This window comes from Phascolarctos cinereus, unplaced genomic scaffold, assembly GCF_003287225.1.
Source record: "Phascolarctos cinereus isolate Bilbo 61053 unplaced genomic scaffold, phaCin_HiC Scaffold_4;HRSCAF=312, whole genome shotgun sequence".
NCBI classification, from domain to species: domain Eukaryota; kingdom Metazoa; phylum Chordata; class Mammalia; order Diprotodontia; family Phascolarctidae; genus Phascolarctos; species Phascolarctos cinereus.
The window spans coordinates 560,427,291-560,437,094 of NW_027555847.1; positions in this window are offsets into that span (position 1 = coordinate 560,427,291).

The following is a 9,804-nucleotide window of genomic DNA, read 5'->3' on the forward strand; positions in this document are numbered from 1 at the left end:
CACATTTGCTTGGTTTTCAAGGCTTGTTCAGTCATGTTTGTTAACTGGGTATGACATAGGGATAGTTACGTAAGCTCAATTTCTTTGGAAGTTCTCCATTTTGTATTACACATCTGAAAAGAGAGATTTTGGTTGAAGCCAAGCGGTTGATTTTAAGGAGCTAAAGTACATTGCTTCTAGGCAAAGTCTCTTGGCAACCTTGATTGGAAGTTAGTTCTAAGACATAACAGGGCAGCTAGGTAGCACAGTGGTAGAGCACCAAGCCTGGAGTCAGGAAGATTGAGTTCAAATTCAGCCTTAGATGCTTACTACCTGCATGACCCTGGGCAAGTCACTTAAACACTATTTGCCTTGGTTCCTTATCTGTAAAATGAGGACAACACTAAAGAAGGAAACGTCAAACCACTCCAGCATCTTTGTCAAGAAAACCCCATGGACAAAATTCTATAGCATTGGGTAGAGTTAGGCACAACTGAACAAATACCAAGACATAAAGTATTGAAGGTATTATTTTAGGAAAGAAAATCAAAGAAGTCTATGCCAACATCAGAACAAAGGTTTTTATTTTTGGTATTTCTTTTGTAAAAATCAGTCATAACTTTTACAGTATTTAGTAAAGAGTTACAGACTGGGCAAGTATGCCTGATGATAATGCAGGAATAGGATCATGAGATCACAGATTCAGAGCTGGAACAGACCTCTGGTGGATGATCTATGTGTCAGGTTAAAGTATTTTCATTTTTGAGAATAATAGGAATATTGTTGAATTTGTTGTTTTTGAATTTCCTTGTTTTCCCTTGGGAAGAGAGAGAGAGCAAGTGATTTAAACTAATATGTACTGATAACTAATATTCCACAATTCATTAAGGAGTCTCTCTGGTTGCCTCAGAGACCTATGGAGTGTACAAGGAGGTTCTGATTAGTTTGAATAATGAATTCCATAAAGTGGTTGCGTTATTCTAATTTGCACTGCAAATTTCCATTGGGCTGGAACCAATGACCATATTTTACATAATTATAACTTCAAATAGTGTGAATCCAAATACATACAATCACTTCATCGGATTCATTTAGCCCTAATTCAGGCCTAGTAATACAACTGGGGAGTGACTCTGGCCTTACTGAAGACTTCTGCATCATTCCCCTCCCCACACTTTATAATGAAGACATTTTGGTCTTTTTACTCTTTCTCACACAGAACTCCATCTTCTGCTTTGGTGCTGTTGTCTCCCATGACTGTCTCCCATGCCTGGAATGTTTTCCTTCTTCATCTCTGCCTCTTGGAATCTTTGGCTTCCTTCAATACTCAGTTTAAGTGTTACCTTTTACATGAGGTCTTTCTGGCCTCACCAACTCCCAGTTTCTAGTGCCATCCACTTTCAGGTTACCTAGTAAGTACTATTTATGTATTTTGTTTATATCTATGCAACCTCTGCTTCCAATACCTTGATTACAGAGACTATAGCTATTGTTACTGTAGCTTTAAGAGCCAAATGGAATGCTGCAGAAAAATCAGTGTTGATGTGAAAGCTGAAAAATAACTTTCTATGAGGTACATAGAATATGAGAGAAAGAGAAACCTTTTTACAATGCTATGAAATAAAATGTGGATAATTTGATAACTTGAGGGAAACTTAAGAGACTGTTTCCAGTCATGACTGGGAAGACGCTGGAGAAGTCACAGAAAAAGGAGATGGAGAAATCTTTTGTGATGAAGATGTTTTTACCATTATCTTGCAAATATTATTTTTGAGAAGAGACTTTGCTTAATATCTTGAGAGAAATTGAATGACAGAGGACTGATTTTCACAGGTGAAGAGAAATCAACTGACATTACATTGAAAATCTGAGGTGACACTGTAATCTTCCACACAGTTAAAATGTTGCAAATGGTTATGCCTTTACGTTTGTTATTTATTTCACATATTAATAAATTATATGTCCAGAAATTTTAAGATTTATCTAATTATAAAAAGTTAAGCAATTTATTACATAGAAAAAAGTGTACTTTTGGGATAAGATTTCTTCAGTTCATTAAACCTCATATGGGTAAGACCATAAATTATAATATCATAGATTTAGAATGGAAGTGACCTTGGAAGCCATTGAGTACACCTCCCTTATTTTACAAATAAAGAAATTAAGATTCAGAAAGGTTAAGTGATCTGCTCAGGGACACGGAGCTAGCAAGTATCTGTTGTCTTCCCATTACAGCATAAGCTCCTTGAAGTCTAGGACTGTTGAATTTTTATTTTTGTATTCCCAGAGCCTAGACTTAATAAATGATTGACTTTGACCTAGTGTACCCAGGTAGGTAAATACCAAAACTGGCTTGGGGGATGTTCTCAAATGGAAATGTCATTCTTGTTTGGAGCCCATGAAGCTATCAGCCATTTTGAGCTTAAGGGAATCGGGATGGGCCGTGTTATTAGGCAAGAGGAAGTGTAGCTAGATAGATAACTTTAGGAATTGTATTCTGGGGGCAGCTAGGTAGTATAGTGGATAGAGGACTGTCCCTGGACCTGCGTTCTAATCTGGCCTTAGATACGTTAACACTCACTAGTTGTGTGACCTTGGGCAAGTCACTTAACCCCATTGCCTAGCCAAAAAAAAAAAGGAATTGTATTCTGCAGTCTGGGATTAAGGACTTTTCTATGTGCTACTAATAACCTTACCCTGTTGTATTACTTTTGAATGTGTATATTCCTTTTTTTTTCTTTTTTTGGCTAGGCAATGGGGTTAAGTGACTTGCCCATGGTCACACAGCTAGTGAGTGTTATGTGTCTGAGGCCAGATTTGAACTCAGACCTGGTATTCTATCCACTGCATCACCTAGCTGCCCCAAATGTATATGTTCTTTTGTTCATTTGGAAATAAATCCTTCATACCCACTTCTGAGGTCTGAAATGTATACCTAGGTTAAGAAGAGAGAGAGGAATAAATGGTGGCATGTAGTACCAAAAGATACTATTAATGGTTAAGTAAAGAGAGGTGAAAGAAAGGTTTTGTAGTAAAAAACAGAGATATTACTGAAATCCTTGTCTTCTGACATCAAATCCAATGCTCTGTTTAAAATGGCATGTGAAAGACGGAAGTCATGAGGCCTAACATAAAGACTTGCTGGACGGGTTCCAAGAGGGGGAGCCCATGTCTAAGTCAACTGACTGAAGTCAAAAGCCTAGATCCTTCATGCCTTTCAGTTGAGTCACTGTACAGTGTCAGGAGGCTGAGTAATGGAAGTGTGTGATACAGAGGAGTAAGGAAAGATTACCTTGAAATTGTTGAAGTAATACAGATTTGAAATTCTTCCTGCAGAGGGTAGAACTTGACTGACTAGGGTAAAAGTTGGACTAGATCTAGGCTTCTTAGGTTCCTCAGATTTTGTAATTTAAAACAAGCTACTTCTCAGGTACTGTGGCAAGCAACAGAGGCCCTTTGGTTTCTCTCAGAAGCAAGAACATCTTTATTTGCCTTAGGGATAGAATGGGATGAAAATTGGACACCTTAACTACAAAGCATTAAAACACAAGGAAATCCTTACTTGTCAAGCCAGCCCTTAGATTCAGCCCATTATTGTTATAATTATTATTTTGCATTATTACCTTTAATTTAAAAGTCTAGTATAGCTTTTTTTGCCCATTTAACAAAAAGTCTTTGGTTAAGACAATGAAGAGGAAATACATTTACACTTCTAAACTACAAGGTTCAAGCTTAATAGTTATTCGACACAGTAGCAGCTTTGGGAGTCAACAAAAAGGGGTACAGATAATATGTTTCAGAAATAAATGTATTCACTTCAAATGAATGTCATAATGTCTTTCAAAAGACCAATGTACTCTTAGAAAATTCTTTTGTAATGCAAAAATTTAAAATCGTGGGTTATTAAAGGTTCTCAAAATTCATCATATAAATCAGTTAGAATCTGATATTCTGTAATTCATTTGTTTGGAAGCTAACGAAGGACGATTTGGTATTTCTATAGCCTGTTTCTTTTCTAATTATGAGTCTTCCTGAGAGTGTATGTATGAGGGTAGGGGGACAATGTGAAGGGGGAAAATTTTTCTTCTTGTGCCCAATTAATAAAGAGAAGTGGGGGAACCCTTCAGCATACCAGCCCATCAGATATTTTCCAAAGCTAGTGTGCTGCTCTGTCTGCTTCAGCTTCTGCTACTCTAATGATTAAGACAGGGAGCAGGTAGGTGGTACAATGGATAGAGCTCCAGCCTTGGAGTTAGCAGGACCTGAGTTCAAATTTGACCTCAGACACTTGACATTTCATAGCTGTGTGACCCTGGTTAAGTCACTTAATCCTGATTGCCTAAGCAAAAATAAACAAACAAACAAACAAACAAACAAACAAATAAATAAATAAATAAGATAAAAGGGGAACTTCAGTTCACAGTTTGGAGATTTCACGATCTACAGGAGATGTAACAGCCCCAAAATTAAGGAGAGCAAGGTAATGAAAATGAAAGAACTACCTTTGAAATATTTTATTTGAAAATATACTTACTCATGATGCAAAATCTCTCTCTGTATTTGGTCAATGATTTGCAATTCTAAGTGGCACTGACTTAATTTTCATTAGTACCTTGTACTTTGCACATAGTAATTGCTTAATAAATATTTGTTGAATGAATAAATTAGAGTATCTCTGCAATATGGTGCAACACTTGAAAAAAATAGAAAAAAATACATCAAATTTCTATGTAGCCACCTAATTTCTATTTTGGTTAACTTTTTCTTTGGCCTTAAACTGTGGATTATAGGTGGTGTTTAAACTTACTATGAAGACAGTTAAATATACCAGATGCATTTTTTTAAAATTATGTTTTTGGTGTTGTGGGCAGTCTATTAGATTAATACATAGGCAAGTGCCAGAGATGAGTGATAGATCTAGGACATGAAAGGTCCTTGGAGCTATGTCTAGAATAGAAGAAGAGGAGGAAATGGGGCTGGGGTGCATTCGGGAAATGGCAGACCACTGTCAATGATCCATAGGGCCATCGAGTTGTAAATATAGAGAGGGGAGGGGCCTCAGAGGTTGAGTTCAAACCCTAAATTTTACAGATGAGGGAAGTGAAATTAAGTTACTTACTCAGGGTCACACAGATCACAAATAGCCGAGTCAATATTTGAACCCAGGTACTCTGACCCCAGGTTTAATGCTCTTGCCACCGTGTCAAAGGAAGGTTTATAGGAGAAGCAGTTCGGCACAGTGAATAGAGCACTGGACTTAGAGTGAGGAAATAGAATAAGGAAGAACATTTCCCATCCTGCCTCGGCCACTTACTAGCTGCGTGACCTTGGGGAAGTCACTTAACTTCTCTCAGTTTCAGTTTTCTCATTTGTAAAACAAAGATAATAATAGTTATCCACATGTGAATGGTATGTCTATTCTACCTACCTTGTAGGGTTGTTTTGATGATCAAATGAGGTAATATGTGCAAAATGCTTTACAAACCTTAAAATGCAATTTAAATTCCCATTATCACTATCACCATGCTTTGCAAATATTTTTGTTGTTGTTTGCTCATTTTTTTTTTACTCCTCATGACCCCATTTGAGGTTTTCTTGGCAAAGATACTCGAGTGGTTTGCCATTTCCTTCTCTAGCCCATTTTACAGATGAGGACACAAGGGTTAAGTGACTTGCCCAAGGTCATTTAGCTGCTAAGTGTCTGAGGCTGGATTTAATCTCAGATCCTCCTGACTCCAGGTCCAGTAGGGGCTTATCTACTCTGCCACCTAGCTGCCCCTTACAAACCTTAAAGAGCTATATAAATATTAGCTATTGTAATCACCATGCCTCCTACCTTGAGGCACTTATCTCAAGTTGACCAGTGTTGCAAAAGCACCACCCTTCAACACTGAAAGTCTCCTGGGGATGCTCTCCTGGAATGTAAAGATTTCAGAAGAAGTGTAATTGCAGGTCACCCTTGTGGATGTGAATGAGCTGTAGCATACTGGCAATAGTGTTACACAATACGAACAAAAATTACACAACAAAAGTTGTCATCATGGAGAGTTATGTTGGTAGTAAAGAAGTGGGCCAGTTGTGTAGAGAGTGAATGAGAAGAGAAGGACAGCTTGGGCAGGAACTGCACTGTTCTCCAAGAAATACTTTTGGTATTCCCCAAATCTGCATGAACTTTTAAATAATTAAAGCTTAAAACTCCATGAAGTCTGTAGTACAAGAATTAGATGAAGTCCTCTAGCACTTTGGGCAGGTCCTTCATAGAGGATATATTGAAATACATGAATGAGAATCACCCAGAAGGAAAAAAATATCTAGTCCCACCAAACCCATATTTTACCAATAAGGAAACTAAGGCTCTAATAAGTTAAGTGACTTGCTTAAGGTCACAGAAGGAGTGGGAGTGCTCTTTTCCCTGTCTTGTGCAAAGTCAAAGGTGTGTGTGGATGGGATCTCCATTAGAGGGGGCAGTATCCAGATCAAAGAGATTTCAGCTCCGTGGATGTATAATAATCTCTACATGGTGACAAAGCATTTTGATGAAAAGTTTAAAAAAATCAGTCATATGGATGTGTTTGTTCTACATGATGTTAAACATCTGAATATTTGTAAACATCTTCAATGTTCCTCAGCTTGGAAACATCTGGATACTTGGTATAGAGCAAACATTCAGTTGATAGGAATGAATTTATTTCTTTTGGCATTTTGCCCTTGAAGATCCATCACAAACATCCATTGCCGGTTAAGCACTAGCGACAAACTTTATTTTTTATCTTTACTTCACCTTTTATTCCCGCTATCTTCTTCACCCTCACCCCACACCACCACAGCCATTTATTTCAGTCAATCAACTACAAAAAACATAAGATTACCCAGAGATCTATATTCTTCCACCTGAAGGGAACACTCCTACAACCACCACCAGTCACAACTTATGCCTTAAACCCAAATCACTTTGGTTCTTATGGATTGGCCAACAAGAAGCCCCACTTGGTCATTGTTTGGGCCTTGATTGGCTCAGAGTGAATGTAAATAGAAATTGTTTCTGTTTGGCCAGAAATCCTGAGGGTCTTCCTGTCCCAGATTGATTTTTTTTTTTGACTAGGTAAAAGAGCCCATTCTTTGCCTCATTTCTTACCTAAGCTTAATCACTGAATGGGCATTGCTTCAGTCAAACTGACACCTGTGAAAGACCTTAGCTTAAAAAGTCCAAGGTCTCCTACTGCAACCCGGGCTATCTCCAGTCATCCTGATCTGTATCTTGCCATTGGACTCAGATGGCTCTGGAGGCAAAAGTGAGGCTGGTGACTTTGCACCGATCTCCCTCATTTAAATCCAATTCACTTGTGTGCCATGGCATCACCTCCCTGATGTCATGGTCTCCTTAGAGAAGGAAGAACAAACAACAACAACAATACTTTTGTCCGGGAAAGAGAGGGATGATGTTCAAGACAAAGTAAAATGTGTTTCTGTTCCCTTGAGTAAGGCGGCATGGTTTGATGGGTGAAAATGTGCTGAGCTAATTGTCACATTTTTCAAGTACTCATTTAAAAATTCAAGAGCGACAATATTAGGAAAACTGTTAGCGTAATTGACCATATCAATAACAAAATTAACAGAAATCATACGATTATCTCAATAAAAGCGGAAAAAGCTTTTGACAAACTATAACACCCATTCTTCTTAAAAGCACTGGAGAGCATAGGAATCAATGGAGTTTCCTTAAAATGATAAGTGGCGTCTATCTAAAACCTTCAGCAAGCATTATATGTAATGGGGATAAGCTGGAAGCATTTCCAATAAGATCAGGGGTGAAACAAGGATGTCCATTATCACAATTGTTATTCAGTACTGTACTAGAAATGTTAGCTTTAGCTATAAGAGAAGAAAAAGAAATTGAAGGAATTAGAATAGGCAAAAGGAAACAAAAATGCTCAGTCTTTGCAGATGATATGATAGTATACTAAGAGAATCTTAAAGAATCAACTAAAAAACTACTTGAAATAATTAACAATTTTAGCAAAGTTGGAGGATATAAAATAAACCCACATAAATCATTGATATTTCTATATATTACAAATTTCTATATATCACATTTCTATATATAACAAAGCCCAATAGCAAGAGATAGAGAAATTCCATTTAAAGTAATTATAGACAATATAAAATATTTAGGGGTCTGCCTCCTAAGACAAACCCAGGAACTATATGAACACAATTACAAAACACTTTTCACACAAATAAAATCAGATCTATATAATTGGAAAAATATCAGTTGCTCGTGGGTGGGTCTAGCTAATATAATAAAAATGACATTTCTACCTAAATTAATTTACTTATTCAGTGCCATACCAATCTAACTATCAAAAAATTTTTTATAGATCTAGAAAATATAACAAAATTTAGCTGGAAGAACATAAGTTCCAGAATATCAAGGGAATTAATGAAAAGAAATGCAAGGGAATGTGGCCTAGCTGTACTAGATCTAAAGCTATATTATAAAGCAGCAATTATCAAAACTACTTGGTGCCAGCTAAGAAATAGAGTGGTGGATCAATAGAATAGGTTAGGTACACAAGGGACAGTAGTCAATGACTATAACAATCTATTGTTTGATAAACCCAAAGGCCCCAGCTTCTGGAATAAGGACTCACTATTTGACAAAAACTGCTGGGAAAACTGGAAAACAGTATGGCAAAAACTAGGCATAGACCAACATCGTACACCATATACCAAAATAAAGTCAAAATGGGTACAAGATTTAGACAGAAAGGTGAAATTATAAGCAAATTAGAAGAGCAAGGAATAGTTTACCTCTCAGATCTATGGAGAAAGGAAGAATTTATGACCAAACAAGAGACAGACAACATTGTGAAATACAAAATGGATAATTTTGATTACATTAAATTAAAAAGCTTTTGTACAAACAAAGCCAATACAACCAAGATTAGAAGGGAAGCAAAAAGCTGGGAAACAATTTTTACAGCCAGTGTCTGTGATAAAGTCCTCATTTCTAAAATATATAGAAAATTGAGTCAAATCTATAAGAATATAAATCATTCTGCAATTTATAAATGGTTGAATGATAGCTCGACAGTTTTCAGAGGAAGAAATTAAAGCTATCTAAAGTAATATGAAAAAATGCTGTAAATCACTATTGATTAGAGAAATGCAGATTAAAATTCTCAGGTACCACATCACACCTATCAAATTGGCTAACATAACAAAACAGGAAAATGATAAATGTTGGAGAAGATGAAGGAAAATTGGAACATTAATGCATTTTTGGTGGAGTTGTGAACTGATTCAACTATTCTGGAGGAAAACTTGGAACTATGACCAAAGGGCTATAAAAATGTGCATAACCTTTGACCTAGCAATAGCACTTCGAGGGCTGTATCCCAAAGAGATCATAGAAAAGGGAAAAGGATCCAAGTCAAAAATATGTATAGCAGCTCTTTTTGTGGTGGCCAAGAATTGGAAAATTGAGGGGATGCCCATTATGTGGGGAATGGCTGAACAGGTTGTGATATATGAATGTAATAGAATACTATTGTTCCATAAGAAATGATGAACAGGCTGACTTCAGAAAAACCTGGAAAGACTTGCATGAACTGATACTAAGTGAAGTGAGCAGAACCAGGAGGACACTGTACACAGTGATAACAACATTGTGAGATAATTGACTTTGTTAGACTTTGCTCTTCTGAGCAATGCAATGATCTAAGACAATTCCAAAAGACTCATGATGGAAAATGTTATCCATATTCAGAGAGAGAACTATGGAGTCTGAATGCATACTATTTTCTCTTCTTGTTGTTGTTTTTT